The 26008-nt window shown below is 42.2% G+C and overlaps 1 protein-coding gene across 1 annotated transcript in view; it reads left to right on the top strand.

Annotated features, from left to right (window-relative positions):
* Positions 1–1664: 1664 nt before the first annotated feature.
* SPSB4 (splA/ryanodine receptor domain and SOCS box containing 4) overlaps positions 1665–26008 on the top strand; it is a 123220-nt gene continuing 98876 nt past the window's right edge. The window contains exon 1 of the mRNA XM_063440994.1: positions 1665–2098. The gene's annotated coding sequence lies outside the window, so the exon portion shown is untranslated. The remainder of the gene's footprint in view (positions 2099–26008) is intronic.

The following is a 26008-nucleotide window of genomic DNA, read 5'->3' as shown; positions in this document are numbered from 1 at the left end:
TATATTTTGATATCAGTGCTTAGAAAGCTGGTTTGTTATGAATGAAGATTCTGCCATTGGTCCTTGATAGATTAGAGGAGACACATTTGAGGCCACTCCGATTTTTAATACCATTATGTAGATAACAAATTAAAAATATTTAAAACACACATTTAATTAAAGTTGACAAGTATGCTCTCTTTTGAGCTTTCTGCAATACAAGACTGAAGCTTTTGCAGCTTTTTTAGGGAGTTTACCTAGAAAGGGGGTGCCTCGGCCAATCATGACATTCCCATTTATTTTCAGATGGAGCTCAGCACATCCCTTAAAGTCTGGCCACCAAGAAGTGCAAGGAACCTGGAGTCCAGCTCATGGCAGCAGATCCGATACTATCATATAGGACAAATTAAAGGAACACTATGAGCACATTTTAGAAAGTATTGTCTTCTTACCTAGGGTCCACTGGGTTGCCATTCCCAACCTTCACTACAGGCTAAAGAGAGCCGGAAGCTCCTGCTCAGGAGATTCCATAAGCTCTCCTGAGCTAAACCCCGCAGCCCTGGCCAGCTCATTGGCTGGCAGTGCCAGCTGATCACCCTTAGCCGATGAGCTAAGTCATTCTGTCTGGCTTTCACTGAGCTGTTGTGGAGGCAGGGAGAGGCTCCAGTAACAAATTCAAACTGTTCTAAAATGGCTTGACTCGTTACAATCACAGGAACGCCAGGGCACTCCTGACACCATAGCCACTGCAGTGTGATGTAGTGGTTATGGTGCTTAGCTTGTTCCTTTAATGTGCTGTCTAAGAATATAGAAGCAGCACCATGCCAGCTATCAACTTACTGACAAGTTACTGCAATTATAAGCAGTTTTGTGCAAAGAGTCGCATATGTTGTTATGGTGCGTTGAGTGTCTTTTTAGCCGGTTTCCTTCATGCAGCTCACGAACGCTGTACACCAGATGGCAGCCCTTTTCAAGCTCTGCCTACCATCAAAAATACATTATATATATATATCAGGAAACATGTTGGAACTTGGCAATGTTAATATTATGCATTTAAAAAACAAGCTAAGTGACTTGTAGTTTAATTTCTATGTATACAATCAACTGCTCTGGAAAAGCACTTGTACATATTTTAATTAAGGCTCCTATAAACCATGGCATCCTTTTAACTAACTGCAAGAGATACACATCAGTATTGTACCAAAGCTAATGCCACTAATGACTTCATTTCTGCTTTTGTAAGTAGGATTTCACAAGCAATCACTCCATGTTACAAAGAGCTTCAGAACGTGGGGGATTCTGGCATTCTAGAACCCCCCCCCCGAATGCAGAACACCCATTTAACTCCATGCAAGAATGACCAGGATGCAACTAGTTCCACTTGCAGCCAGCTGGTGGTCTTCTCTCATTGTGTGCTGCTTTCTAGAGGAAGCAGGGAAGGGGGCTGAGAAAGGGGCGTCGCTATCTGCTCCTAATTCCCCGGCCATTGGATTAGATAGTAGTCCTAACTGATGAGATCAGCAGGGATCAGCTTTCGGAATGGGGCACTGCTTCAGCAGCAAGCACTTCCCATCTGGGCTGTCTCTCTCCCTTGTGAAAGCGGTGGGGGTGACAAAGGTAATCTTTAAACACAAAGCAAATACTGTCCCCTCAGGGCTCCCCAAAACCCAACTGAAGAAAGGGATACGAAGCTGAGAGAAAAAAAAAAAAGCATTTTTAAATATATTTTTTCTGCTGGATGGCTGTGCTACTTCTCTCCCCTGTTCTGCTTTTAAGAACAAAATGTTTGGTGGTGGCAGACAGCTGTGTCTTTAAATACAAGTGTGGCTCAGATGAGGATAAGAAGGCTGTATTCCTCGCCCTCAAATATAGGAGTATCCTTGAATAACTTGGGTAGACCCAAGCTGGCGCTGTTCTGCGGGGGAATATTGATACATTTCGATCCTTAAAGAGATCACATCTGGAATCTAGAGACACTGAGGGATTTGCTGTTGTTTTTTTGTTTTCTTCATAATTATTTTTGAACCCCATGTTTTTTTTTCTCCCCCAGTTGGTTTACAAAACGTCACCCTTGGCTGGATTTTATAGGAAGGATATTGGAAACACTACACGTTGTAAGGTAAGTGGCTATGGCAGACAGATCAGAAGGGTTAATGGAGCTCTGCATTTGAAATGTCTGCTGCTTGTAGAAATTAAATCCGCTCCACCTTTTCTCTCTCTCATTTTTGTGTGTGTCTGAGCAGTTTGTTCATTTCTTCTCTGTAGCTGTGTTAGTGGTAGAGGATCACACAGAGCAGACTGGGACTGTTTGGAAAACGTGTTTTGTTATGGTATTGATAAACTGAAACTACTCACACACAGACACATCAGTCTCTAACCCTTGTTTCCATTTAGCTATTCTCTATTCAGTTTATCTTATGCAGTCAGTTGGGGAGGGAGTTATATTTTTTCTACCCTTTAACTGATAAGCATTTATTTTAATATATAGTGTGTTATATTTCAATGTTCTTTTGTCCATAATGGGTTTTTTTTGTTTGGTTTTTTTAATGTAAATATTTTTTTGTTTTGTTAAGGCTTGTTTGTATCAGATATTCTTTATACTATAATAGTAATTAGAAATAACAGAACACTCCTACACCTCCCCCTTTTTTTTTTATATATCTATATCTCCAGACACGCCTCCTGTGTTTTTGTTTTTTTGGTGCTAATTGTTAGTTCTCCTGGAAGCTCTTTCCTCTCTGTGTAGGAAACCCATGAAGTTTGTTTATGGCTTTTACAATGTTGTCCTTGAAATTGTTTGCAATTTTTCCAGAGGGGTGGCTTGATCTGAAGTAAAAGTTTATTTTAATCAACAGAGGAATGGGGTAATTGTTTTTTATTGGTAGATCTATATAGCACAGACCTATTTCATAGCACTCTAATGAAATGATTGTATACCTACAATGGGTACACAGTTACTAACTATTAAAGCTATTCTAGTTGGTAACTGTGTGTGTTTTTAGATACCAAGCTCTGGGTCCACTCAAATCTAGTCAGTCTTTGCCTGCAGCTAGTCTAGTCAGTTAACCTCTTGCACAGTGCTTAATGGCAAAAGGTTAGCTGGTATGGCAAACATCTGAAGTCCTAATTGTACCCCCAGTATTATTTGTTTTAACATTTCAGCAATCTGTGTCTCTATGGGTGGTCACTGTCACTCACTGAGAGCAATTTGTGACCAATGAAGAAACTGTCTCTTGTAACGTTTGATAGATTTCCATTCGGATTCTCCAAAGATCTTGTGTAGAATTTGAGTTATCAATGCCGGCACCTAAGATCAAACAACCAGTGGGGATGATTATCATTTTTATCAATATAGGGGGCTGAGAATTCAATGTCTTCCCAACAATATTCTCCCCAGTGGTACAATTTGGCTTATCTGGTGGACTGGCTTGCAGGACATTAACTTCTACAGAGAGATGTGTATTAAATATTTGCATAACTTAAATGCTTAAAGGTGTGTTACTGTTGGTTTTTGAACTGCATTCCCTGTGACGTTTAGCCAGGTTTGAAGCTGGGTGACCATTTTGCCTTGCCTGTGATGTCACCTAGGGATACTTCTTCAAATACATATTGAACAATGGGAGGTTTACCTCAATTGAGCATTTGGTTACAAACAAATTGGGCTTTATCTGAATTCTAAACGAGTGCCAGTTAGTTAAAAATCCCACATTTCTAAATGCTATATAGACCCATTACAAAATGGGCAATGGATGAAACCAGCTTTGTGAATTGTTGTTCCGTACATGGCGCCAAAAAATATAAATTGATTGGGGGGATATGATAGTTAACGAACTACCACAAAATGCTGATTTTGTTGACTGATCAAGTAATAAGTGACTAATAGAGATGAGGGGGGAGATTAAAACATACACTGACTGGCCAATTTTCTCCCCTTTTCGATTTTGTCCAATTTGTTGTTTTTCCCAAAATTATTGCATGGATAAAATCCATCTAAACTGAAACACCACATGGACATAGCCAGTATCACCAAAAATATTTTTCTTTTGTCATCTGGATGAATAAACTTGGACAGATTTAATTAGTATATAATGTGTGTGTGTGTGTGTGTATATATATATATATATATATATATATATATATATATATATATATATATATATATATAATTTTTTTTTTTTTTTTTACATACACTAGTTATGAGCTTTAGACCTGTTTTGAACAATTTTTAGCAGTATTTTCAAACTGCACATACAAGTACACTTAGGAGATAATGCACTCACTCACATATGATGTAAACAACTGTATCTTGACCAACAATGGGTACAAATCCTATCCTTCTTAGGTGGCAGCCAGCAGGTTTATAGAAAGTTGGTGCAATACTGATCGCAAAGTCTCATTAGCAGATCCTCGTTCAATTTAGTACAAATCTATAATTGGAATAAACAGGCTTGGGAAGCTAGGTAGGTAAATTGATTTGGCAGATGCATTTTACACATCAATATTGATTTTTGTGATCACCATTCACTTTTCTTAAACCCATGTACAGCTCTTTGTGAATGATAATGCAGTGCTGTGTTCTTGTTTACAATGCAGTGCCCCTTCTAAAATTCAGTATCTTCAGACTTGGCAGCTTTGTTAATGGATAAGCGGCCAGCCAAGGCCTTTGCAAAGTATTGCAGTGTCATCAGATCGTGAACCTGGAGAGATAGAAATGCATCAGTTATGTATACTGTTGTTTTGTTTTATTCTTTTTATTTGCAAAAGTGAAAATTGCTGAAAACTTATAAGGGACTATCACAAAAATTGTATTGAGGTGAACCAACTTGACTTTTTTTTTTTTTAAAGATCAAATACTTTTGGTCTTTTGGAAGTATGGATCTGAAAATTGCATTAAAATATTTTTCTTTTCTTTTTTTCACCTACCTACAATGTTTAATATGGAAGATATGCCACCGTATAGTGTCTACAGGCCTACAATGTATACATTGCTTCCTGTAATTTTATACAGAATATCCACACATGATCCATTAACTGTATTGCTTTTGTTCGTTGTATTTTAAGTGATGTAATGACAATACACATGTTATGTTTAAAGAGCATTTGTGGGTAGAGTTCTAATAATGGAAGCAATCAGCAGGAGCACTCCATTGAGTTCCATGAAAATCTATTTAAGAACATGGCCTGAGACTTGATCTTTATACATAACCTGCGATGTTCCTGAAAATGTCAAGATAAAGCAGAAAGTATCCACTGATGAATGATGTATGAGTGTTATTGATTTAGTCTGCCAACTAGCTAATATCTCAACCCATTCCAAGAGAGGTCTGACGTTAAATGAAAACGGTCTGTTGGTTTGTTTTGCTATTTTTTTTTTTTTCTCTCATTTGAAAATAAATAAAATTTAGTATTTGTATTTTAAGTAGGTATTTTGTTTCAGTTTATCTTAACTTACCTTTGCTCTAAGAGGACAGCTGTTCTAGAAGTTATGGTTCTAGGAGGCTGTGGTCACTGTTACCCAGTTCTGCTGTAAAGTTTTCAAATGGTTTGAAACCTGGGATTCAAAGGCACCTCTCTGTATTGCCAATGTGAAAGTTCGATATTCACATTAGCAATATCAGTTTAATCCGTATTTAGACGGAAGTGACCGTCTGAGCACATTGGAGCATGCTTATTGGAGAAAAGGTTGGAATGTCGGAAGAGTACTCATATGTTTTTTTTTCTAAAGGATGTGCAGCATTAAATTTGCCAAAATAATTTGGATCAGTTAAATTCCATAACGTCTGAATAAATTCACTGTATTCATTTATTGGCTGTCTGATTACAACAAATCAGGGCTATAGAACAAAAAAAACTAATTAATAAAATTGTACTTTCGACTCCCCACCACTTGTACATGGATTCACAAAAAATATGTGATATCAGGATAGTGGGGGTTCTTATTGCCTCTCTCTTCCCCAAGTTTTGCGTTCATAATTAAATACTGCAGGAGGTATCAGCTCTTCCTTGATTCTTTCTGTAGTGGAGTATAATACGTTCATGTAATATATCAGATGGTTTTTATGAATACCAGCTCAACCCCCCTTTTATTGGAATGCCAAGAGGTATAAATAGTGCCAGTACCCCACCTAATTTGCCTGGGGGATGTCTGGTCACTTTGTCATTAAGCAGCCAATTTGATAACTACTATTCATACTACAAAATTGTGTGCTAAAGAACAGTCCATAATATTTCCCACTTAAATTTCTGTATCCTTAGAAAGAAAAAAACTTTAAAATATTTCAAATGCTGAAGACATTTTCAAGTGCTTTTGAAGTGGTCATGGTGCAAGGGCTCTGTATGATATCTTATGATGCTGCCAAATATGCAATTCCACCTCTTGCAGCTTTCAATGGTCAACCTGGCTAGTGTATTAGTGAGAGTACTTAGCAGATGCCCTCAGCCAAAGAATGAATGGCAGAATTGGCCATCTGGTTTCTGCAGTTTAGCTTGCATGCTAGGGGGTTTCAAAATGGCTTGCCCTGTCATTGGGGAATGGCCACATTAGAAGGTCCCAATTTCCGGGGGGGCTTGTCACACTATGTCAATGTCTCGGGATGTTGAAGGCCATATACCCTGCACAGCAAGACTCCATCTTTAGAAGCACTTACTGTCATGAGGGCACTAGGACCATGTATAGCAGGGGTGCCCAAAATGTAGATCCCCAGATGTTGTAGAACTACAAATACCTTAATGCTTTGCATGTCTTTAGAATGACAAAGCATCATAGAACTTGTAGTTTTTAAACATCTGGGTATCTACTTTTTGGGCACCTCTCATGTAGAGTGCTTTCATCAGTGCTCACTGCATAGTCTGCACTAATAAAGGTCAATTGGTAGGGAGTTAATGAGCTTCACATGCCAGACTGCCATGCTTCTTTCTGGGCTGGGATGCCCATTTTAGGCATCACTGAGCCTCAAGATGTGATCAAGATAAGTGCCCCCCAAGGCACTTATCTTGATCACATACCTCCCAAACTTGAGTGGTGTTAGGTACTCTCCACATTGTAACCACTAAAGCACATCCTAGCTAGGTGAAAACGGAGTGTTTGTCTTGACATTGTGTCAGTGTGATTGGCTATGGTTATTAAAGGGACACTTCTGACCATTGTAGTGGTCTGGGTGCCAACTCCCTCTACTCTTAACCCTGCAAGTGTAATTATTGCAGTTTTTTATAAACTGAAATAATTACCTTGCAGGGTTAACTCCACCTCTAGTGGCTGTCTACTAGCTCAATTCCCGATAGGAAAGCATTGAAAAGCATTTTCAATGCTTTCCTATGGGGAGCTCTAATGTGCATGCGCGGCAATACCGCGCATGCGCATTAGGTCTCCCCGGCCGGTGGGCGGAATCAGTCTCGTCCACCGGCCGACGTAATGCGGAGGAAGAACCAGCAACGTGGGACATGTCGCTGTCTCTGGTAAGTGACTGAAGGGGTTTTCACCCTTTTAGCAACCGGGGATTGGGAGGTGGGAGGGAGAGGGGACCTGCAGTGCCAGGAAAACTGATTGTTTTCCTGGCACTGGAGTTTCCCTTTAAGGCAGCATTGCCATGTTTGAGGAGTGGGGTGGGGGGGTTAAATTATTTCAAATTTACTTTCCTTAACCCCTTAAGGACCAAACTTCTGGAATAAAAGGGAATCATGACATGTGTCCTTAAGGGGTTAAGATCCCTGTATCACAATGATCCCCACATTGCCCCTGTAGCAGTAGAGGCACAAGTCCTGCATAGCTTTCAGTAGGGTATGAGGCTGTGCCTCGTGGTGCTCCGCCATTTTGGTCCGCCATCTGCAGAGGCCGGAGTCCCCAGAGTGTGGCGCCCTTCTGCGTTTCTCGCCACCCTGTGCTTCCCGCTGGCGTTTGCTTTCCTTTGCCGGGTGACAGGTCTGTGTAATGTCCGCGGTTGCGGTTTCTTGCTGTAGAGTCGCTGGTTTGTTTGGGCATTAGGAGGCTTGGGGTGGTTTGCGGGTCCCCGCAGGTTGGTCTGGGTTTGTGTTGGGGTAGCTATGTGCTGGTCTGGGTTCGGTGCACCCGCCTGTCGCACTGCCAGTCGTGCCCAGAATCTATCAAAGATCAGGTCCAGCCTTGCTTGAGTTGTTGCTAGGTGTGCCTCTAGTGTGAGATTGCTTGGGCACTCCACCATCTTGGGTTGTGTTCAGTGCTGCCACCCTCTAGGCTTTAGGGAAGGTGGTGACAGGTCCTCTGGGACCAGGATAACCCCCGCCGGTCCAAAGGGGGGGGTGTCGATGCCCGCTATAGTTGTCGGCATTCAGCGCCAGAGAGCGGCCGTCCCCCCCGACGCCGAAAGCGAGTGTAGGCCGCAACAGCGTATGGGTGGGTTATCCGGGACAGAAACGTACCGAGTTTGATACCGTTTGAATCTCCGCGGTCCCCTTGTTGCATCTTGTGGGTTTGTTCCCGTCGTTTGGCTGCCTTTAATTGTGTTTGTGGCTTTTGCGGCCCAGGAGCTCATGCTATGTGCGTCCGATCGGCTAGCCAGTCGGGCCCCGCCCCCCCACAGTGTGTAATTTTAAGGTTCTTATTACTACTACAATTCCATACCTGTCAACATTTAAAATGGACACACTAAAATTCGAGAAATTTTAGGTGACTTACTAATTTATGCAACTAAAATTTAAAACATTGGGGTAGGACAGAGGGATTTGGACACAAAATAGGCCACTTGGGATGCATTCAATTCAACAATTTCCAGAAGATGTGATTTGAGTATTTATGACTCGTGTGTAAAATAGTAAATCTTTTTATTGTATGAAAGCAATGTTCATTCAGGTCTCTAAGAATTTGGTTTGCAGCCAGTATGAAGACTCTGAGCAGACTGCATGGGAAGGTGAGAGGTCAAGATAAGAAGAGGGCTAATGCCATGTCACAATGAGGTCAGGCAGAACAAGGAGCAAACTTACCATAACCAATCAAGCTGAAGGGCCGTTAAAAAAATAAAAATAAAAAATGTTAAAACGTTTGAATAAAAGCCTGTTAAAGTGATGGATTAAAGGGCGGACGAGAAGCTATTGAATTGCATTGTGTGCAATAATTGTTCTACAGGCAGTCATGCTGAGATATAGGAGGTAAGAGGCATGAGAGGGCGTCACTAGGCTGTAATTACTTGCGCATTGTGAATCAGGTTTTAAACCTTTTTGGTTTCCCTTCATGATTCGTGAGATAATGGAAATACATCTGGCTATGTTTTGTAATATAGTTACTTATTGCATGCCAACGGAGCTTTGTAATATATTGTGGGAACTGTTAGAAATGCCAGACTTGTAACACTGAAGCATGACAATGTACTGTAATCTGGCACCTGAGTGGTGTGGTCACACATTACAGCAAATATAGTTTGATATGAGCCAGGTTTTTTGCCAGCTGATCTTCTAAATTTACATTGTCGTTGATTCATAGTATAAATGTACATTACTGTGAGTATTATTGTGGTGGAGCTCTGGTATAAATTCAGACACACAAACAATACAGAAAGCATTGACCAGAGTGACAGCGGGATCTGTGCTCTAAACAGGACCATCCCTCCTAAAAACAGGACATTTGGCAGGTATATAGTTTGTGTCTTGGGTGAATTGTATTTAAAGCCTCACTGTATCTAGTGCAGTAACAAATCACATCTAGCCTTCAGATGTTGTGGCCTAATCATGCACAGACATACCTCCATACTGCTCCAGGTCTGGTGAGATGGTTCAAAGTTTTGGAATCCTGTCTCTTCATCATGGTACTTCTGGATTCTCTGTGCCGAACTTCTCTCCTTCCCTCCTGAGATATTTTTGGGAACACCAGAAAAAGCACCTTAGACAAAATGATAAATGTACTTGTGTCCAATCCAGGGCATTAGTTGCGATGCAACTTTTTTGCATGGAAGCATGAACAGCGCTGTTGGTTGGGCTGGCAGGACTCCATATTTAAATCGATTGGGTTCACCTAGAAACTTAAAACACCTGTGACATTAAGTCGTTGGAACTTGCGAGCTTGGTGCCTTTCTGTACCAGTTTAATTCTGCCCAGCATACCAGAAAAGTAAGGTCCTCTCTCAAACATTGGGCATTCTTGCCTAGGTCCCCCATTGAAACCGGAAAGAGGTTTTTAAACCTTACCTATAATCCAGCAGTGGACAAAGCTTTTGGCGGTGATCTCAATGCCCAGTCTGGCGTCATCAAGGGCCTTGCATGGTGCAGTCAAGTATCTCTCATCAAGAAGCATTTGATTTGACCATTTTTGCGGACACAAAGCATGTGAGCTGTGCTGGCGTGGGGAGGGAGTAGAGATGAAGACAGGGATTTGTTTGTTTTTTGTTCTTGAATTTATTTTTTATTTTTTATTTATTTTTTACGGAGGATAAATGTAGGCTTGGTTTATTAATCGCTTGGTGTTTCTCGCTTCTCTTAGATTTTTGCATGGTAAAAATCAATATAAAGTAATCTTAATTGTTTGATATAGGTAAATAAACCCATATGGTGTGAAGGAGGAAAGGGATGTGTAATTATCCCCCAGCACAACAGGTAATAATATATCGCTGAATGTGCAGCATTTCAAATAAACGCTGCACATACAGATTCCTACCAGCATGACCACTTCAAATCACTGAAGTGGTTAGAGTAACCCTTTAAGAATGTGTAGTCTGTGCTAAGGATAGATTGGTTGAAAATAAAGTCCTAGATTCCTGCACTGTGCCAGTGTACTTGTTCCTGGCTCTACAAATGATATTTTTATTTTCCCAGAAGGAGACTGTTGGCCTGCTTACTACAAAAGCACCAGTGTTACAGCTGTAAGAGTTTCTATTTTGAACTTCAGTTCGATTTCTCTAGAAGGAGGATAAAACCAGGATATGTGTCTCGGAATGCATTACAGACTCTTCTGTAAACACTATTTACTGACTTGGCTAGCCTGCTGTTGAAACGGGTCTAATTTAAAAAAAATAAAAAATTAATTCTGTTCAGTGTTTATGACAGAGTGCTTTAACAAGATAAGAAAAATTATTATATAAAAAAAAAAAACCACAACACGTGGAATCAACCAACCTCTTTCTTTTAGAAATATTGCCGTGTAATATCTTATTTAAACAGCTGTCAATAGTTAAATACCCATTGTTAGGTATTGAAGTATCTAGTAGTAAGTGGAGTTAATACACTTACCTCATTTTTGGTTAGACGGGTGTCTCCTGCAGGTACTGGCTTCTCCCAATATCTGGTTTATTTGTAGAGTCCATTGGAAGTGACAATATGACCACAAATACACTCCACTGCCGAAATAAAAGTAAAACATCACTGTTCAGTACATCTAACCCTTTGTGAAAACACGCATGTATTTTAAAAATGTTTTTATTTATTTTTGCCGGATATATCTTTTATACTTATAAAACATACAGGCGCTCAGCCATAGACCTAATATCAACACAGGTAGGAAATGTTGATCTCTCCATTTCATTTCTGTGTGTAAAATAAAACTAAACAAAAATATTATCAAATGGATGATATATATATTTACATTCTACATATTAAAGCCAATTCCTATAAGGCAAAGATTTTTAGATTGGGTTCCGGAAAGCAAGGACGGAGCCTCTCAGCTGCGGTTTAAATGATAAGTTATGGGTTTTATAATACTATGGAGTCCTTTCATATTCAAATGAATGGGATGCTAATTAAACCATTATCAGTTCTAAAAAAAAAATAAAGGGACACTCCACTACCCAAATACAAAAAACACTGTTTAGTGGATATACCCCAAATGAAAAAAATCATGCATTTAAAGGGACACTATAGTCACCAGAACAACTATAGCTTATTTAATTTGTTCTGGTGAGTAGAATCATTACCTTCAGGCTTTTTGCAGTGTTTACATTCCAGCCTAGTGATACCTTCACTGGCCACTCCTTAGATGGCTGTTAGAGATCCTTCCTGGGTCATGGCTGCCTAAAATGCATCCAAACATTCAGTGTCTCCAACCTCTGCATGCAGACACTGAACTTTCCTAATAGAGATTCATTGAATCAATGCATCTCTATAAGGAGATGCTGATTGGCCAGGGCTGTGTTTGAATCATGCTGGCTCTGCCCCTGATCTGCCTCTTTGTCAGTCTCAGCCAATCCTATGGGGAAGCATTGTGATTGGATCAGGCCACCACTTTTGATGGTTTCATAGGAAGTTCACAGGCAGAGGCTTCAGCTTTAGACTTGAATACAAGTACGCTTTTACTATCTTTATGGGGCCAAGGGGGCTAGATAGTGGTTTTAACATTAGAGGGTCAGGAATACATGTTTGTGTTCCTGACCCTAAAGTGCTCATTTACTTATGCATTTTTCCATGGGAGATGTATCTAAAAAACGTTTGCTAAATAAAGCTGCTGAGCCTGCTGCCTTTGCAATCCCTCCATTTCTAACCCCGCTCAGACTTTCTGTGGCTGTCCAGTCACATACTTCCCAATGCAGCTCAATGAGAAGTCTTTGCAAGGCAGGTGCTCTGAGCAATTGCTTCACCTTAAGTTTAGCTCCACTGAGCTAAACAAACCAGGAAGTAACAGAACTGGTTGTCTGACAGCCAGAGGATGTACCAAAATTAATTTTATAAAAAATGACCATTTGTATTACAAGCTGCCCTTTGTTTGTGAAATGTAGGGGAGGGGGGGGAGAGAGAGAGCGAGAAAGTGTGGTGTTTGCATATTTTGCAAAGTCCCCAGATGCTGACTCCGACTCTTGCAGCGAGGTGGGTGTAGGATGCAAGGTAAGGTGAGTTTTACTTAAATGAACCTGTCCTTTGCGGCCACTTGACTGGAGAAAAGCTCAGCATGTGAGCAGAGACATTGCCAGTGCTCCAATAAAAGTCTTCTATTGGGAACGAACCTGTGTGTGCTATCACACTTTATTTATTTTCATGTATATGGAGTTTGTAAACTTCCTAGTCTCTAAGGCATTATAGGATTTCTCTCTTGTATGGCGAGTGCAGTACCTTATGTTGACTTCTACAGTGATTTTATCTTGATGAAATGCTCATAGTGGTTTATTTATTTATTTTTTGGGGTGGGGGGGTGTGGCGGTACCAGCCTTGCCACTGGGCATTGGAGAAGACTGATTGCCAGCCTCCTGCCATGTGACTATGGCCCCTGAGATGTATTGCCTGCTCTCCTGTACTGCTGAGGATTGCTACCCCTTAGGTGGATTTGGCTATGGAGCTTGTGTAGTGCCCTCTGTTGGTAGCAACAGTAATATGCACTACCTGAATAGCAAGACTGGTAATTTGCATATTCGGGTAGATTTGCATATCGCTAATTCTGCATGCAGGAGAGACATTTGTGTTAATTATGGTCTTCCCCACCTATTTATAAATATGTAATTATGTTATAATAAGTCACTGAATGTTGCCTGCTATGATTTGACTGTTTGTAATTTTATTGAGTTTTCACAGCAATGTTAATGTATTGACCAAATGGGCTAGTCCCAAGTAAAATAAAGATTTTGTCAGTTCTACTTCACCCTCAATTTTGGAGTCCTGTCTCTTATTGGGGGAATCTGCTACAAGGGATTGCTATGCTCTGCATATTCCCTTGCTATAATCACTCCTAAGCTCTTTTAAGAGCTCGTTCCTGCTTTGCTCTGGAAGGAAGACGGCGCGGCTCCAGTTAAGCTGCGGTGGTTGTGGTGTCGTCTGCAGTGCTTGGAGTCCTCTGAGAGCGCTAGGAGCATCCATCAACGGAGGGTACTCGGTCGGGGTACACGGAGCTCCGTTACATTGGTGGCAGCGGTGGGATGGCATCCTAGTGCGAGGAGAAGCAGCTCAGAGACACGGGTAACGTTTGGAGTTACAATTGAGGGCAACGCTAGCCATTGGGCAGCGCCCCTGGCTACAACAGGATGGCTTCCCTAGGGCGAGGAACAGCATCCTGGGAACACCCAGCCAAACTGGACTATTGGTATAGTCACGTACAGTTTGACGCTATGCTGAAGCGGCGGTTGGATATCTACGGGTCCCTTCTAACCGAGGAAATGGTACCAAGAATAAGGAGAGAACTGGCGGAGTATCTGCAGATGGAAGCCGAATATCGGGCAGTGAGGGCAAAGTATTCCGTCCCTGCGCCCCAACAACAGCGTGAGTTACAGGGGGCCGAAGGGGCCGTCCTTTCCCCCCAGCAGCCGTGTGTCCTACAGAGAGCAGAGACAGTTGGTCCCTCTCTACAGCAACAGGACCATGGTAAGGGAGTGGAGACAGGCAGTCTCCCTCTCCAGCGGCAGTGTGTACCCCAGGGGGCCGAAGGTGCCGTCCTTCCCCCCCAGCAGCAGTGTGTCCTACAGAGAGCAGAGACAGTTGGTCCCTCTCTACAGCAACAGGACAATGGTAAGGGAGTGGAGACAGGCGGTCTCCCTCTCCAGCGGCAGTGTGTACCCCAGGGGGCCGAAGGTGCCGTCCTTCCCCCCCAGCAGCAGTATGTCCTACAGAGAGCAGAGACAGTTGGTCCCTCTCTACAGCAACAGGACCATGGTAAGGGAGCGGAGACAGGCGGTCTCCCTCTCCAGCGGCAGTGTGTACCCCAGGGGGCCGAAGGTGCCGTTCTTCCCCCCCAGCAGCAGTGTGTCCTACAGAGAGCAGAGACAGTTGGTCCCTCTCTACAGCAACAGGACCATGGTAAGGGAGTGGAGACAGGCGGTCTCCCTCTCCAGCGGCAGCCTGTGTTTCCAGGAGAGGAGCACAGCACCCCCTCTCCCCAGCGGCAGCTTCCCCCAACAAGGGGAGACACCAATCCTCCAGACGGCGCAGATGGGACCGTGGTCTCTGTGCCTGACCTACAGGGATGCTGGACAGCCCTTCCAGATCCCCAACTACCCTCACCGGGACACCCAGAGGAGGGGGTAAGTACAAATTCCCCTCCCCAGCTAACCCCTAGCGTGGCACCAGGGTTAACGGAGGCGATGCTAACCCCTCCTGACGTCCATGTTCCCTTGACTACTGAGCCGGACTATGGTCTCAGTACCCCAGCGGAAGAGCTGGCAGCTGGACAGAGCGCAGTCGGCCTCTGCCCTACCCTTGTCCCTGGTCCAGAGCCTGATGTCCTGCAGGCTACCCCAGCGGAAGAGCTGGCAGCTGGACAGAGCGCAGTCGGCCTCTGCCCTACCTTTGTCCCTGATCCAGAGCCTGATGTCCTGCAGGCTACCCCAGTGGAAGAGCTGGCATCTGGGCAGAGTACAGTCGGCCTCTGCCCTACCTTTTTCCCTGGTCCAGAGCCTGATGTCTTGCAGGCTACCCCAGCAGAAGAGCTGGCAGCTGGGCAGAGTGCAGTCGGCCTCTGCCCTACCTTTGTCCCTGGTCCAGAGCCTGATGTCCTGCAGGCTACCCCAGCAGAAGAGCTGGCATCTGGGCAGAGTGCAGTTGGCCTCTGCCCTTCAAGTACCCTCGGCATGTGGCCTCATTACCACAGCCAAATACCCAGGTGCAGTGACTGTGTGTTGTGGGTGGGCTGTTCCTGTACTTTGATGTTGTGGGGGGGCCACTCGGACATCTGTTTATTGTGGGTTGGTGGATCGACTAACGGAGGCACTGACCGACAGAAGGTCAGGTGCCTGGTTAGTCTCCCCCCCAAAGGGGAGATGTGTGACGAAGTGCCCTTCGCCACTTTGTCCTGGAGAGGCCTGCTTGCCTGCCTCCTCCCCTGCGACTATGGTCCTGGACTATATTGCACTGTAAACCCTGTATTCAGGCATATGGACTTGTATTAGACTGTCTTTTTCCCTTTATCTATGCTGTAGGTTTGGACTACTAATATAACCTAACAGCCAGGAGATTTAGGCGAATAGATTGCATAAGAATCACATTACTGGAGAATACAGCCGTTCGCATGATTTCATGCGAATTCTTTGTGCTCTGAATAGGTGGCCGCCATTTCGGGACTTTTCCACGTGTTCGCGGCCATCTTGCGTGCGAACAGCGGTGTTTGCCTGTGAACGCATGGAACTGAAATCGGAAGCACAAACAGGCGAATACCGCTAAGACCTCCAGACATCCAGAAATACGCACGGAAACTACCGAACGACCGGCCGTTCGGTAGTTATACTTAACTTAGTATGGGGATTCTAGCGACCACAAAGATGCGAATGGATGGCAAGAATTTCGTCTATTTTACCGTGCGAACGGAGACCGACCGCAAGGCCAAAACTCATGGAACTATTTTCGGCTAGTTGGTCTGTGCGGTCGGTCAAAACTTTGGAGCCCTGTATCTCCCGAACCATCCATCCGAATGGGCTGATTTTTGGACAGACTGTTCCCCTGAACAAGGGCTATTTGGGGATACCAGATTTAAAGCTGTACCCCCTGTTTTTGGGGTACATCCAGAACTTGGGTAAAATAATGTATGTTTTAATTGGGTTATGTGTTTATCTGAGGGGAGGAGACGTGGGGGTGTTACCATGCATGTGATTGGTCAATTTCATCCTCCCCCTGGGAGTGTCCTGTATGTACCTGATCCTAATAAAAAGCAGGCTGGGTGTTCCAGTCCTGAGACCTCTTCTGACCCTCAATACGTAGCCGTGTCTCGTTATTGGAGGGAACTGCTATATCACACTGGGGATTGCTATGCGATGCATATTCCCCTGAGCTCTTAATCACTTAGCTCTTTTAAGAGCTTGTTCCAGATACGCTCTCCTGGAGGAGAGGTCTTCCCCACACGGTCCTGGAGGACAGAAGCCGATCCAGGGTGGAAGGAAGACGGCGCGGCTCCAGTTAAGCTACGGCGGTTGTGGAGTCTGCGGTGGTTGTGGTGTCGTCTGCAGTGCTTGGAGTCCTCTGAGAGCGCTAGGAGCATCCATCAACGGAGGGTACTCGGTCGGGGTACACGGAGCTCCGTTACAGGGGGATTGTGCTATTCTTATTATTCTGGAATGCAGAAAAAGCATGATGTCACATTCTCACTAACTGGAAATTATTCGCTTGGAAGTCACATCAGGGCCTCTGTCCAACATTCTGCATGAGATGGCATTGAGAGTTTAACTGTATCACTTCTTGTTATTTATTACACAAAATATCAGTCCTTTAATGGGAATTATGCACTTATGTTTTGTAGTTTCCTTGGGTACAGAGAGGATTATTCTATTTTGGTTTTGGGTAGCTTATATGTGGTATTGACTGATAGTATTGCATAAAAACACACATTTTAGAATAAAGTATGCTATTATAATCTGTTAAGAGACTATAGGGAAATAAGTCACAGATACTGGCACTCTGTTCAGTAAATAAGAAAATATTCATAGTTTAAAAAAAAAAAAAAAAAAATTATATATATATATATATATATATATAAATTAATTTTATACATACGCTTATGCCCCTAAACTTGTTTTTGGGGGAGAGACATAACCTAAACCTACTTATCCATTGGATCCATGGTAACCGTATGCCATCCGATATTGAAAGAAGAGAACCTGTTTCTACCAGAGGATCTGTATCCTTAAACCAATCCAGTAATGAGCAATTTAAAGGGGCATCTTCAAAGGCAAGAAAAAGAAAGCTCATCCCATACTGACACTTGGCTAAAGGTCCCAAAGTGTCCGACCTACTTTAATGAATCCACTGTTCTTCCTGGTCCACAAAGAGAAGTGTGGTTACAGTAGATGGATCCTAGGCAGCTGGATGAATTGCTGGGTCCCCTATAAGTAGGCCAATAAACAGGCCACCACTGGTCTGAGTCCTGGCTCAGAATGGGACAAGGATGCCTCCTCCACCTCTGACAAATAATTATGATTTAGGATTCTACCTAAAGACTCCTTGCACCATAACCACTACAATAAGCTGTGGTTATAGAGTAAAGTGTCATTTTCATCTCCAAATCTTAAATCTAAACCTATCTTATGTTCATGGCCATTCTGGACCTTTTTTTTTTTTTTATTTACTTATTTTTTATTTGGGTAAGCTTTCTTTTGTTTAATGTGCATCCGTTTTGAGGACCTGTTTTTGGATTGTAATCAAATTTGTACCAACTGTTAAATGGTGGGAAGTACTGTGTAAATCATTCAAATCCGTAATTTTTTTTTATTTTTATTTTTTGCAGTCACAACATCATCTGAGTCACTGTTTCTCAGAAAGCCTTTTGTGTGATCTCATGTAGTAAACACTGTCAACAATATGGATGACGCAAAAACAAAAAATACCAGGAAAGTGATGTTTTTATATTTTGTGGATGCACCTGCAATCAATTTATACTTTTTTATTTATTTTTTTCTTAATTTTATTTCACTTAGTCTAAATTTGTATTGGATGTGCTAAGAGCGTAAATTCAGTTTTTTAACTCTTCTCCTTTTCTGCAACATTCTCGCTGGTGATTTATATATTTTTATAATTTTTTTTTTTAAATTTCATTGTGCTAGTTGGACAGAAAATGGGTTAATGAGCGCCGAGCCTCGGACCACAATACTGGTAGATACAGCCTTGACACAAATTGCTTGCCAATATTTCATGCCAACTCTAGGCAAATGAGACAGATGCAGTGAGAAATAGTAATAGTTGCAGGGCTGGGGGGGAAAGGCTCAGCTTGCATTATGTAAGCCGAGAAACGAACCTTGACGTGTGCCTATTGAGGCGCAAAGAACTCAATCTCTGCAGAAGGCACTTCTGATTCATTTGCAGAGCTAATTTATTTCCATTGTCCTGGGACCACAAAAGCGAAGTTATTGGAAGGGGCAAGTCAGCCAATTACAAACCGTTTTTATTCCACAGTGGATGACTGCATCAAGAAATGCTATATATTTGTCACCATTGTGCCAATGATACTTCTATATCACTTTATCGTTGGTAATAGTCGACCATGAATCATAAATGCTCATTTTTATTTGTTCATTTTATCCTTCTTCCTGCAGTGTTTTTATCAGTCTAAATAGCATTTTCAATAACATTTTAAGATCTGTCCTTTACAAATATTAGGATTTTAGCTCGATGTACATCTCTTTATTTTGTGTGTTTTAGTGATTTAACAGGTTTTTCTATTTCCGTCATTATATGCTATTTTGTTTAGCTTTCATTTGCGTTTGTACAGATTCCGACTTGTATAGTTCTGGCTTTTTTTTTTTTCTCTTCATGTATTGTCCAGTAAAATGAAGTTATGTCTTCAGGATAACATGGTGGATCTGGCAAGCATGGTCCATATCAAAGAAAAAAAAAAATACCAAAAATCAGGTGGAACACCAAAGCACTAATTCACTAAGACTAATTCGTATTTGTCCTCACAGACCGATTAGATTGCCTGGAGACCGAGCCAGTTCCTATCAGTCAATCTCACTACCCACTGTTGGGCCCCTTCCCTGTCAGCCAACCTCGCTACCCACTGATAACCCCTTCCCTGTCAGCCAACCTCGCTACCCACTGATAACCCCTTTCCTGTCAGCCAACCTCGCTACCCACTGATAACCCCTTCCCTGTCAGCCAACCTCGCTACCCACTGATAACCCCTTCCCTGTCAGCCAACCTCGCTACCCACTGATAACCCCTTCCCTGTCAGCCAACCTCGCTACCCACTGATAACCCCTTCCCTGTCAGCCAACCTCGCTACCCACTGATAACCCCTTTCCTGTCAGCCAACCTTGCTACCCACTGATAACCCCTTTCCTGTCAGCCAACCAACCTCGCTACCCACTGTTAACCCCTTCTCTGTCAGTTCCTGTCAGCTAACCTCCCTAGATAGATATAGACATATAGAGAGAGAGATATAGAGGGATAACACAAAGCTCTACAGGTATTGAGTTTGTCTGTTGCTTTATATTTGTTTATTATAAACATATAACCCTATAGTATAACTAATCTGGTGAGGGAATGTTTGTGTGTGTGTGTGTGAGATGTGGTATGTAAGCTTTAGTGTCTGAATGCTGTATTTGTAATGTAATTTAGGATGAGTATTTATCAGACAGACCTTGTGGTCATTACTGATTGTCCTAGAGAGTCACTGGAGTATGGCCATTGGTGGACAGTCTGGCTGAAATGCAGGGGGAAGTTACATTTACTGTTTGGGGGGTGATGTTTTTTTTTAATTTGTTTTAAACCTATACAGTTCCTTTTGAGGATATGACACATGCCTTTACAAATGTAAGGGGAACCTCCTAACTTTTCAAAAGAAACACAATCATTGGTAGAGTTATCCAAATATGTTTTATTTACAGTTTTGTGAATAAAGCAGACACCCAAACCACACCCTGTATCTGTATGCTCACAATTCAAGTTCCTTTACTGTATGATTTATTTATTTATTGTGGATGTTGTGTTTTTTGTTTGTTCTTCCTTCAACTTGCTGCAATTAAAAACCAGTGGGTCCAGTGAGACAATCACAGGGCAAACTCCTTATACTATAACCTCTGTAAGAAGCATAGGTTATTGTGATGCTCGGAGTGCTCATTTTTAAATATACTGCCGTTATGGAAGCTTGAAAACTAGATCATAAAGGATCTAGAAATCCTATGGATGTTACTATGAACAATATACATAAAGTAAAATTATCCTGAATACAGGAAAGCTTATTTATTTGGGTGGCCTACATAAAAACCATTGTAGAGATAGGCATTGGACTACATTTCCCTTGATGCTTTACCAGCGTTAAGGCTATAAGAGCATTGTTGAAGATGTAGTCCATAATATCTGCTTACCCTAAACTATTGGGGTTGCTTACCCCTAAACTATTGGTAAAGGTCCCCTCATACATGCAATAAGATTCTGTGCAGAGTAAAATAAATGCTAATGGCATTTGAATGAAAAACAAAAGGCCCAGAGGGAAACTGAAGCAGCTCTGCGTGCAAGAACACTGTTAAAGTCAGACCAATGTTTTGTTACCAGTAAGCAGCCTCAAGCAACACAAGGGAATTCAACCAATCCCAAGTCTAATTCCCTAAATAGAGAAGATGAGCGTATACAGGTAAGTAGGAGGTATATCTTGCAGTTCCCGTGTAATGCTGGGGAGGATAGGATATCTATCATTAAAGGGACACTCCACTAACCTAAATAAATATAAATAAATATATATATATATATATATATATATATATATCACTCTTTAGTAGATATATTCCTAATGAATGCATGCATTTATTAATGCCTTTTTTTTTTTTTTTTTCAGAAGAGAGCTGGCAGGTAGTCAGCCTGCCCCTTCCTTCAGACTATGCACAGAGAATTGCCAACGTGCTCCGTGCATGGCCCTAATGCCTAGTCCTGTCGTGCATTTTGAAATCTGCCGGCAGACTTAAAATGTATCTCAGCCACCACATTAAAACCACTGACGAAATTAATAACTGATTTTTTTTACAGTGGCAACAGTGAAGTGGTGATATATTGGGTAGGAAGACTATGCAAGCGAAAAGATCTAATTAACTTTGACCAGGGACAAATTGTGATGGCTAGATGACTGGGTCCGAGCATCTCCAAAGTCTTGTGGGTTGTTTTTGCTATGCAGTGGTTGGTAGCTACCAAAGGTGGAAGAGTTAAGGTGAACCGGTGTCAGGGTCATGGATGCCCAAGGCACGTTAATGCACGTGGTGAGCAAAGGATACCCTATCTGGTCCACTCACACAGAAAAGATACTTTGGCACATAATTTTAGCCATGATAGAAAGGTGTCGAACACAAAGTGCATCACAGTTTTTCTATGTGTCGGGCTGCGTAGCCGCAGACAAGTTAGTGACCATGATGTCCCCTGCCCATCAATGAGTGCTTTCAATGGGGACGTGAGCACCAGCAATGACCCATGGAGCAATGAAAGAAAGTTGGTTAGTCTGGGGAAGAGATAGCAACAGGATGCATTATGGGAAGAAGGCAGGCCGGCAGAGGAAGTGTTATGCTCTGGGAAACCTTGAGTCCTGGCATTCATGTGGATGTTACTTAGACACGTACACCCCTTCATGTTGTTGGTGTTCCCTGATAGCAGTGGCCTCTTTCAGCAGGACTGTGCACAATGCCACACAGTAAATATTGTTCAGAAATGGTTTGAGGAGCATGACAACATTTTAAAGGTGTTGCCTAGGCCTCCAAATTCCCCAGATCTCAATCTGTGATGGAAGAACATATCCAACCCACAGAGACATCACACCACAACTTGCAGTAGTTAAATGCCTTCTGCTAATGCCTTGGTGCCAGATACTACAGGACACTTTCAGAGATCTTATGGAGTCCATGTCTTGATGCATCCATGCTGTTTTGGCAGCTCGAGAGGGATCTACACAATTTTAGGCAGCGCGTAACCCCCACCCCCCCAAATCCCATTAACGTTATAGTAATGTAGTATAGTTTTTTTTTTTTTTTTTGTATTGCCACTGCAGAAAATAGATGATAATGAATCTAGTCAACATACAGCCAATAGCTACAAGTTAAATGGACAATATAGTTACCAGAACAACTACGGCTTAAAGGACCACTCTAGTGCCAGGAAAACATACTCGTTTTCCTGGCACTAGAGTGCCCTGAGGGTGCCCCCACCCTCAGGGACCCCCTCCCGCCGGGCTCTGGAAAGGGGAAAGTGTTTAAAACTTACCTTTTTCCAGCGGTGGGCGGAGAGCTCTCCTCCTCCGATCCTCCTCTTCTCCTCCCCGTCGGCTGAATGCGCACGCGCGTCAAGAGCTGCGCGCGCATTCAGCCGGTCACATAGGAAAGCATTCATAATGCTTTCCTATGGACGCTTGCGTGCTCTCACTGTGATTTTCACAGTGAGAATCACGCAAGCGCCTCTAGCGGCTGTCAGTGAGACAGCCACTAGAGGAAATAGGGGAAGGCTTAACCCATTCACAAACATAGCAGTTTCTCTGAAACTGCTATGTTTATGAAAAAATGGGTTAACCCTAGAAGGACCTGGCACCCAGACCACTTCATTAAGCTGAAGTGGTCTGGGTGCCTAGAGTGGTCCTTTAATGTAGTTGTTCTGGTGAGTACAATAGTTCCCTTCAGACTTTTTTTCATGTAAACTCTGCCTTTTCAGAGAAAAGGCAGTGTTTACATTGCCTCTAGGGACACCTCCAAGTGGCCACTCCGTACATGGCCACTGGAGGTGCTTCCTGGGGCAGTGCTGCTGAAAAGCAGTACTGACATACAACGTCCCCACGCTCTGCATGGAGACACTGAATTTTCCTCATAGAGATGTATTGATTCAATGCAGCTCTGAGGAGGTCCTGATTGGCCAAAACGGCATTTGGCCCGCCCCGTGCTGATTTTAGTCAATCTAATGCTTTTCCTATGGGAAAGCATTAGATTGGCTAAAGACCGACCATTTTGATGTCACAAATGGGGCGGAAATGGTGGACCCATGTGCCGCTGGAAATAAGGACTAAGAGGGGGGCAAGCCTCCTCAATGGTGGGTTAACCCCTTAAGGACTGAGCCAAATGTACACATTGTGATCAAAACGTACACAAAAACTTGAATTTGCGCTAAATGTCTCTTCAGGCGTAATTCGCCTCTCTCATATTATGTGCACCCACACTTATTATTTATCATTCTATTCAGAGGAAACCGGGCTTTCATTTAACATCATATATTTAGGTATGAAACATAATTTAATATGAATAAAATATAAAAAATGGGAGAAAATAAGTATTTAAAAAAAAATGTTTAGTTCTATGTGACATTCTAACTGTGAATGTCATAATACTGTTTGCTTTTACTGCAATAAAATACACATATTTGTATTCAGCGATGTTTCACATGTAAAACAGTACCCCCTATGTACAGGTTTTATGGTGTTTTGGGAAGTTACAGGGTCAAATATAGCATGTTACATTTTTCAGTTTTTCCACATTGAAATTTGCCAGATTGGTTACGTTGCCTTTGAGACCGTATTGTAGCCCAGGAATGAGAGTACCAATTGCAAAAGAAGACAAACCAAGGTATTGCAAATGGGGTATGTCCAGTCTTTTTTTAGTAGCCACTTGGCTACTAACGGTCTCAAACGGTCTCAAAGGCAACGTAACCAATCTGGCGAATTTCAATGTGAAAAAAAACTGAAATGCAAGCCTTATATTTGACTCTGTAACTTTTAAACCATAAAACCTGTACACGAGGGGTAATGTTATACTCAGGAGACATCGCTGAACACAAATATTAGTGTTTCAAAACAGTAAAACGTATCACAACAATTATATCGTCCGTGTAAGTGCCATTTGTGTGTGAAAAATGCAAAAAATGTCACTTCCACTGACGAAATCATCGTTGTAATACATTTTACTGTTTTGAAACACTAATATTTGTGTTCAGCGAAGTCTTCTGAGTAAAACCGTACCCCCACATGTACAGATTTTATGGTGTCTTGGAATGTTACAGGGTTAAATATAGTGCTAGCAAATAAAATTCCTTGGACTTTTGGCCTGGGTTGTAAGGCAGGTCCCACAAATTGTAATTAATAAAATGACCTAATTATGTAAAATTACTACATAAATATATGTAGAATTTTATATATATATATATATATATATATATATATGTGTGTGTGTGTGTGTGTGTATATATATATATATATATATAATCATGTCACTTCATCCTGAGGAAGGTCCCTGTGCGGACCGAAACTTCGATTTCTTGTTCAATGGAATAAAACCCTTTTTTTTTCATATTCTAAGTCCGTGAGTGCAGTCTAATTTCTACACCTATATTCATCAATGGACGGGCACCCGGCAAATTATACCACTGGATAACAGTAGGACTTTTAAGCGTGAGTGCAAGGATTTACTAATTTTTTGTATATGTATATGTGTGTGTGTATGATAGAAACATTTAAATACATAAATGGAATCAACACAGTAAAAGAGGAGACTATATTTAAAAGAAGAAAAACTACCACAACCAGAGGACATAGTCTAAAATTAGAGGGACAAAGGTTTAAAAATAATATCAGGAAGTATTACTTTACTGAGAGGGTAGTGGATGCATGGAATAGCCTTCCAGCTGAAGTGGTAGAGGTTAACACAGTAAAGGAGTTTAAGCATGCGTGGGATAGGCATAAGGCTATCCTAACTATAAGATAATGCCAGGGACTAATGAAAGTATTTAGAAAACTGGGCAGACTAGATGGGCCGAATGGTTCTTATCTGCCGTCACATTCTATGTTTCTATGTTTCTATATATATATATATATATATATATATATATATATATATATATATATTTCGTTCTACATGTATTTTGATATATATATATATATATATATATATATATATATATATATTGTAAAATACAGTTAGAACGAATTTACACATATTTTTTTTTTACGTATTTACATATTTTATATATAATTATATATTTAATCAATATCATTCTATGTGTATTTTGATAATATATATAATTTAATTTTACACTGTTTTTAAATGGTTTTATTTTTTTTCAGGCAGCAGGGGGAGTACCTGTCATTACCGGCACTCCCCCTGCTGGCATTGCAATGGACGGCTATGCCATCCGTGTGATCGCGAGGTCCTCGCAAGGACCTCGCGATCACATGGCCCAGGGGGGCCGATACGAATGGAGGGGACTCCCTGGGCTGTCAGGTGAGTCCCCACACCGCGATCGCTGGCGTGTGATCGTCGGCGACCGGGTAAATACCGTATTTATCGGCGTATAACAAGCAACGATGTATAACACGCACCTCATTTTCAGAAGGAAATTCCAGGAAATTTCCCCCCGTCCCATAGTATCCCCCCCCCTCATCCCATAGTGTCGTCCCCCCCCCCATAGTATTCTCCACCCCCTCCCATAGTGTTCTCCCCCCCCCCCTCCCATAGTGTCCCCTAGTGGACTTTCCCTTTTGTCCCATATTTACTTACCTGTCTTGAAGCGTGGGCCAGCTTCACAGCGCGCACCGCGGTACTGGAACTTCAATTTCAGGTTCCGGTTTCCGGCGGGACTGAAAGGAAGTGTGCACACAAGTGTGCACACTTCCTTTCAGTCCCGCCGGAAACCGGAACCTGAAATTGAAGTTCCAGTACCGCGGTGCGCGCTGTGAAGCCAAGTGTGCACACTTCCTTTCAGTCCCGCCGGAAACCGGAACCTGA

This window comes from Pelobates fuscus, chromosome 2 (genome assembly GCF_036172605.1).
Source record: "Pelobates fuscus isolate aPelFus1 chromosome 2, aPelFus1.pri, whole genome shotgun sequence".
Lineage (NCBI taxonomy): Eukaryota > Metazoa > Chordata > Amphibia > Anura > Pelobatidae > Pelobates > Pelobates fuscus.
Note: the sequence above shows the minus strand (reverse complement) of the source record. Positions and strands in the feature narration are given on the sequence as shown.